Source organism: Cephus cinctus, unplaced genomic scaffold, assembly GCF_000341935.2.
Source record: "Cephus cinctus unplaced genomic scaffold, Ccin1 Ccin1_scaffold0179, whole genome shotgun sequence".
NCBI lineage: Eukaryota > Metazoa > Arthropoda > Insecta > Hymenoptera > Cephidae > Cephus > Cephus cinctus.
Window position 1 is genome coordinate 80745 of NW_014332903.1, and position 8151 is coordinate 88895.

At 33.5% G+C, this 8151-nt stretch overlaps 1 protein-coding gene across 2 annotated transcripts in view; it reads right to left on the reverse strand.

Annotated features, from left to right (window-relative positions):
• LOC107264589 overlaps positions 1-6874 on the reverse strand; it is a 54757-nt gene extending 47883 nt beyond the window's left edge. For both annotated transcript variants that reach the window (XM_015732996.2, XM_025081829.1), the window contains exon 1: positions 6630-6874. The gene's annotated coding sequence lies outside the window, so the exon portion shown is untranslated. The remainder of the gene's footprint in view (positions 1-6629) is intronic.
• Between the last annotated feature and the right edge of the window lie 1277 nt (positions 6875-8151).

An 8151-nucleotide genomic window follows, 5' to 3' on the forward strand; every position in this document is an offset into this window, starting at 1 on the left:
GATATGTGCATAAAACCACTTTCATCCCCGTAGGAGCTTATCTATAAGAGCCCAACTTGCAACATTATTTTCTTCAAAATGGTATAGATCAAAATTTGTAAAAAATTCAAAACCACCTATAAAATATCAAACAATAGTGTGCGTAATTTTCAAAAATGTATTTTATAACATTTGTCTCGAATCTCCTTAATGCTTTAAAGCTTGTTCTGTTTGTTAGAAAATTCTCAACGAATTCATTAAACAAGAATTTTTTAAACAATTATTGTGATAAATAGAAAGGTTTATTTACAAGACACTTCAAATAATAAAATAAGCAGAAATTTGTTTAGTGTAAAGCTAAAGAAAAAAATTTGAATTACTTTAAATAGTAAAATCGGATTAAAGTATGAATTTTTTAATGAAAAAACTACTTAGCAAATTGATTCTCTAGAAAACTTTTACAATATTTAAAAATTTTTTTCTGTGTTAGGAATGCATTATTGTCAGTAAATTCAGTCGAATACAAGTTATACCTTAAATAGTCATATTAACCACTTGTCCAATTTTACAATTATTTGATTGGACTGTAAAGCCCATACCTTGTTAATATTTACTTGCTATACATATATGTATAAATGCTCCGATAGATATTTTATACACTGGTATTCGGGACTGTTGAACCATCTAAATATGATTCTGTCAATTTGATTTTGAAAACAATGAAGTATTTTGCAAGTCCACTCGTTTCACTGCACACAATGTTTGTTACAAAGTATGCAGATATATGTTTTTGCATTAAATATATTTTATTTATTTATCTCAGTATATATTTACATTATTTTAGAAAAAAAACGAATGATTTATTAAGGGTTATATTGTTTACGATTTTCGAAAAGAAAACACATTGAACTCATGGAGCATGGACCGTATGTATATATTATAAATGAATATAGGGAGGTTGTAATAATCATACTATATCATAGCATCTATAGTCAGTTTACGAATAAACTAGCTTAAATTGATAGATGGGAACTACACGGTTCATGTTGAGGACTTCCGCAGCAAAATTTCTCAATTGCCAATACACCATTGATTTCCATTGATTCGCCACACATTACCTTTGGCAGAAAAAAACCTTCACAAGGCGAAATTTTGCTACAAGCTTTGCATTTTGCATCTGTCATTTTAAGTTATTTCTCGAGTCAAAAATTTAGCACTGGTTTGAACTTATTTATTCTATAAGAGGAGATTTGCGCTAATATTAAGATTATAGGATAGAAAAACTTGTAACAGTTAACACCAGTTTAAATCTCGAATTAATAGTTATGTCCAAAAATGACGATTTTAGGTTGAAAATGGTGTTAACAAACCTCATTTTGAACCTCAAGGTCCTATTTTCGACGTAGAAATATTGGAGGCATTCGGTCTGGAAATTCGAACTAGTGATTTTAGTAAAATCTCCAGGTTAAGATTCATGTTTATAAACATATACACAATTCATAGTTAAAATCAATTACATGTCATAAGACTGTTCAAGTCTGAATCTGTGTTTACAGGCTCTTGATAAATCCAGCATTGGCTTCAAAGTTCTGCCTGTAGAATCGTATAAGATGAAACTGGTATTATACTTGAGTCGGTAAACTCAAGGAACAAAGGAGTGGAGCTTGTAGATGCTTAAAACGGTTCTAGGTTTTCGACTCGGGTTTGTTAATAGACCGACTAATCTGTAGGCTAATAGAGCAAAACGCGTGTAAACAGTATCATCAGTATAATGGCGCGAATCAATTTATAAATACGACGAGCATCGATAATAATCGACAGTCAAAATCTCGACTATTAGGTCTACGAGTAATTGATGCATTATGAAATTTATAAAAACCAACAAACTGGCGTGCGCATTATTAATCCTACTCAAGTTCATGAAGGGTCAAGTATCAGATATCAAGGATGCACGTATTCCGATGTTTATATTATTATACGTAATCCACGAAATATATTAAAAAATGCGATTCATTGTGTGACAATACAAACCTAACGCTGAAATGTCTAATTGTAATATATTATGAGACTACTAAATGTGAGCGGGTATAAAAATGTCAGAAAAATCGGTATTAACAATAAAAGGAATTAAATACACAACATTAGTTTTGAAATCTGTTTAAACATATGACATTTTTTTTCTAGTAAATAGTATTCTTGATTATGAACTTTTCGTAGTATATGAAATCTCACACGCCACTATGCCATACGTATTTGATGCGAGATTTTTCTGAGTCTCTAAATTACAGAATTCATTTGTAATTAAAACTTACTAGAAGAAACGAAATTTATTATTTAACTATTTCTAAAAAAAAAAGCTACAGCTATATACAGGGTTATTCAATAATAGCGCACTACTTGAAGTTAGCACGCCCATTTGAGATTTATTGTAAAACCATGTTCAGGTGGTGCCTTTGGGCTAAATAACTTGGTATATTTACGATATAGCGGAAACCCCACCCCAATGCAGATATTTTCCATAAACACTTTTTTATTAGAAATATGAATCAATAATATATAAAAGCTTAGTTAACGAAGAATACTAAATCTTTAAAAACAGTAAGTATGGAAATATGATAAGGTTTCCTAATTCATACCATTTTTTATATTTTTATTTTTAATTACTTACCAACAACTAAAATAAAACGAAAGTGCGAAGGGCAACTTTTCTGTTATAACATTGCGTATACAGCTTATAAATATTGTTAAAATCATATAGTTATTTCAATATCACGATGGTACGTTTTAGATGCCTGTACGAATTACATAATCTTCTATTTTTTTTTAATTCTACGCCCCCTTCATCAGCTGAAATTTACAAATAAAACAGAATTTGCAGCATACTTTGCCCGAACATTACCTCGTACATATTTGTATATTGGCAAACTTTTAGTAAATAACAGAATGTTATTCTCCACGTAAATTACTTACCTAGCTATATATATTTTTTAAATTCTAGGTTAGGTTAAGTAATACTGTGTTATCAAAAACTATAACTATTTTTCTAACATTGTTGAATTATGATTTTATGAGTAATCAGAGAACTAATCAAGTGGCTGCTAAAAATGCAAGGAGAACCCCACCTACTTGGGCAACTTCATAGAGGTTACTGAACTGCGGCTCGTTTCAAGTGCAAAATGCTTCGAACATGATCACGATTTGAAACGCTCTCGTTAATTTAAATGCTCCATTGACTTCGATTCCAGAGAGACGGAGTCAGTGTGTGCGCAGATATTAGTTAGAACTGCGCACTCTACCTCCGACATTAGGAGCTGCTTGCTTTTGCATATAACGTTATTATAAGTGCACGACGAAAATTTTCTAGTAAAAATTAGTGTAATGCGAATTAAACCTGGATCAAAGTAAAATTTCATGCAATATTACTGTAAAACAAAATAAATTTTAGATACTTTACCTAATACGTTTTGCTATGATGGGTGAACAATTTTTGAGATCTGGAAAATATGCTAAAAATATAATTTGTAACCAGTTGTGTTTGAAAAAAGTTCTAACTCATCGCTAAAATATGTATGGTCAGACGGAACTTTTACCCTGCAGAACAGTATTTTATGTTCGTACTCTAAACCAGCTGAGAAACTGCTAGATTTCACACGAATTTTCCAGAAGATTCGTATACATTTTAATTAGCCGTGGTGTTAAACGATCTTCCTTCGGAAAACTTCGGTTTTCAGGAGTGCGCACGAGTCATCAGAGTCTCAAGTGCTGCCCTACCAAATACTATCACGTCTACTGACCTCTACGCCGGATTGTCCTGTCCGCATTGTGCCATTATTGCACTTTTTATTTGTTTTCTAACATTCACCAACATTTTTATCCTGAAGCATGCAAATTTTACCATTACATCGTTGTAAATTTCAGCCGATGATTTTTATTATATTGTGCAAGTAAAAATGGCTACACTGTTGATAAAAACATCCTATCTTTCCGTTACCTCCAAGTGTCTAAGTCCATGTGCAATTTTTACCAGGCATCCAGGGCAATATTTTTCAGAAAACTTTCTCCGTGTACTTAAATTATAATTTATAATCAAGATACGAATATTTTTATTGAATTTCAGAATAGCTTGACAAAATTTGTAAAGATTCACTCGAAGCAGATTATTGGATAAATCACGTTAAACAGCGATAACGTGGATAAGTACCTTATCTTTCATCAGGGAATAAAGAGTACAAACGATGCACGTGGGATAACTTAACAATAAGGAAATCATAATTACTCTGAACAACGTGTATTTCCAGATAATAACTCAAGCGCTTTGAAAGAGAGATATCGAAAATTTAAAGAGTCAGAATTAAGTGCAATTTCTTTTACAAAATTCTTACAGCCTGGATTATCGGATTCGCGTGGGAAGTAAAAGCCGACTCTCTTCATCGGTAGCATAAAAATTAATAACTCAATATTAAAAATATAGAGATCTCCGTCCTCTCTTATACGCAAGTACATACTTATCGAGAATTTTTATTTATACCATTGTAAATCTCAACTCAAGTCAAGTTCAAGAAAACACTCTGACCTGGCTATTAAAAGTGGTAGATTTTACCGTCTATATAATTTGTTCATTGAATTGTAAGACCTCTACACAGGTTCTATATAATACAGGAGAAGAACAATATTTTGAAACGAATGAACCGATAAAATGATTTTATCAATTTGCAGGAACGTTTCAAGGGAAATAAAGAAGATTCTCCGCATTCTTTAATTATATTTTGATAAGCACAAAACTAATTGTTTCTTAGTTCTAATACTGACATAATAATTCTTATCACTGGCTTTCGAACTGAAGCCGTGTTCAGTAATTTTCATTCTTAATGATCTTCTTTACCTGAGGCAGTTACGTGATTACCAACAAAAACCGGGATCAGAAGGGAATAAATTGTTCTTGTTAGCGTAGGTAGATAACTTAAATATTTTCCCCTTGATTAATATCTTTGAGAAAATATAGATTGAACGACGTGCCCGAGGCCAAAACCATCATTAATATCAAGGCGTAATTATTACGGACCGTTCGGTTAATGGAGATTCTTCTTTGCCTATGGTTAGATGTCTTATCCCTGTCAAATATTTCACGCAAGTTTGTAAACTGATCGAACTGAAATCTATTATGACGATTAATACGTAAAGTACGATTGCGTCTGTGTAATCGTGTAATAGGTATATGTATAGTTTGAATATAGTCGATCAGGTTATCAACAAGTCTTATTTGAATTTTAGATACCGGGGTTGCAATGCAATGAATATTTCTTGAATTTAAAATCTGGCAATATAAATACCTTTCATTTACCAATGGCATTATAAATTTAACTCTATAATCGTTATGCGAACTCGATGAAGTTTCGGGAGTATCACTTAGCATTTTTCTTTAACATACAGTCATACACTTTCGAAACTTTGCTCAGAATAAGTGAAATTTTCTTTAGATACAAACATAACTTTACCCAATAACTTTTAAACCTTTTAAGATATGCGATGACTGCTATGGTTTATATAGGATTATTCAAGAGTGTCGCACTATTTGGTGTTGGCTTAGTCATTTGAATCAGTGCGATACTCCTAAATAATCCAATATAGCATATCTGTACCATAACATATTCTATATAAATACACATCCACTATGAAAAAACTCACCTTATTATTGAACAAGCAAGCGCATAACGCATGTTTCATATTATTTTTTAACTCATTAAAATGAACACAGAGATAAACTTATTTACAGTGTTTGTAAAAAAAGCCTTGTTGAACAGATTTCCAAAATTCTTTCAAATTATTCAAAGTAACACTTATTGACGGTTGATATCTGATGTAACATACACGTAATACATAATATCTAATTATTAAAAACATATTCTGACTAGAAAACATTATTTGAACTTATTCCTTTTATTGTTAGCATATTTTTTTAATAGCCTTTTGAAGGTAAGTATAGCTTTAGTTAACATGAAAGATAATTAATAAGACGAAAAATATAAAAGATTTATTCAAGCTAGAATTATGAAACAATCGAGGCAACAATTGTATAAGAATTGTTTCAATGACAATAAAAATACTTTTACGTAAATGCATTCATTATGTTTTTAGACACTAGTTTTAAAATGTTCCTCGTCCTACCATGCGAGTTCTTACGATTCATACAAATTTAAGCTAAGCGGTATACGTCAAAGATATATAATAGAATGTCTGCGAAAAAGCATCCCACATGGATAAATACAGGGCACATATTCTTCTTTTATATTGATAACATTTCTAATTGTGAACTACGCACTCAATCAATCTAAGTCGAATGATCAAACACTGTTATCAAATGATGCATTAACTTTCTACGAGTCAATAAATGAAAATTTCATGTACAAAACAAGTCGAATAACTGTCACTGCTATACAATAAATACCAGGTGATATTATGTTGTCAAGCATTGCAGTAGTTTAGCAAGGGTAAAATTTTTTTTCACTATCCGAGACAGTTTTATCCCGAACGAAAAGATAACAGTAAGAATAAGTTAGTTTTTGTCATCGGATCTAGGTTAAAGTCACATATGCAAAGACACACACGGCATGAGCAAAAAATATAATTTCCATAAACTTTTCGAGTTTTACCAGTTCTTGTTGCCTGCAGAAATGTCGAGTGCACCGGATTGCAGTGTATCCCAGGAAAAGTGAATGGACTCTTCGCGATGGCTGTCAGTCAGTGTAGCTTACGAACATCTTGGATTAAGCGCGATAGTCGCATCCACAAAAAATAAATACTTAACGAGGGATGAAAGTGGCCCGTCTATTAACGATACAACGTTCGCAGTTAAAGAGCGAAAGGCGTAACGGAGTACAAAGGTCGTTCGCGGGGCGCGTACCAAACCCAACTGAAGAGCAACTGTCCTGTTCCTGTGACCGCGCCCCCTCCCCCAACCCCGAGCCACCCACCGTAAGCGATTTCGTAGTCGCGCAAGCGTCCCACCCGCCAACGAAAGCGTCGCACCTTCAAGGTACCCAGAAACGCAATTTCATTCTTTTCTTATTTCTTCTCCTATTTGCATTTCCACTAAAATCTTCGGTTAGACCAAGGACCTGACACCCCAGTTTTATTCAAACGACATCCGCTTGGTACATACATATACAATGTCACTGATACCAAGTCCCTAGGCAAAGTGACTCCTGTACACAAGAAAAATGGAACTTTTATGCGAAAAACTTTCGAATAGTAATTCCGGACTCCATTCTTTTTCTCCGGTTTTTGTTTTTGTCATTTCTGGAACTAGATGCTCGCCAAAAGCAAGGAATGCGTCGTAGGTGGAAACGCACTCACTACCATATATCACACTAAAAAGGGGACACAGCTGCGCATGCGCATTCATTAAGAAGGCGGAAAGACTCTATGCCCTTAAGGACTATCTTGTGCAGGACCTTTTTCGCCCTGTTTCTTTCTATTTCCTATGTTCATTCGATGGTCTCAGGGTGAGAATTTATTCAAGCAGAATCCTCGATCGAGGGAAAACTATAATTTTTCGTGAACTTCTAAAACCGTTTTTAGACTTTCGTTTCTTTGTCTTTACGTATAAGGTTCTAGACCCTTGTCTAAATGACATTGACTTTTTCGTCAGATAAGATTCTTCGTAGCTTGACTACAGTTTTTCGCGTATTTTTGGCCACTGAGGTAATAGTAATTTATGCTTCGCGCCAAGGGAGAATGCTTTATTCACGTGTAATAAAAGTCACTCTACTTATTTTCAGAGGAGTCCTCCGGCATTCTGCTTCCTTTCAAGACTCTCGACGTTTCTGTACCAGTTGTAAGATATGCGCATTAGACCAAATACAAGGAGACCAATATGTTCTGATATCACAGATGATGTCATATACGTAAGTTGCGATGCTTTCGAGTTAATCTCGTTTTCTAATTTACTTGAGTTCAGTCTAACTATTATCAAGTCTCTTTCTACGAAGTATGCCCAATAATAACTCATTTACCGTTGAAACGTATATATTATTCACGGGTTTGCGCATTTGGATAGTGACGTCGCTGGATTCTCTACGTTCTAATTGGCTGACTTTACGTATGTGTGTCGTCATTCCCCAACATCAGTTCCATTTGAGGGGCCATCTCCTTATGAACTGAAACCTTAATAAG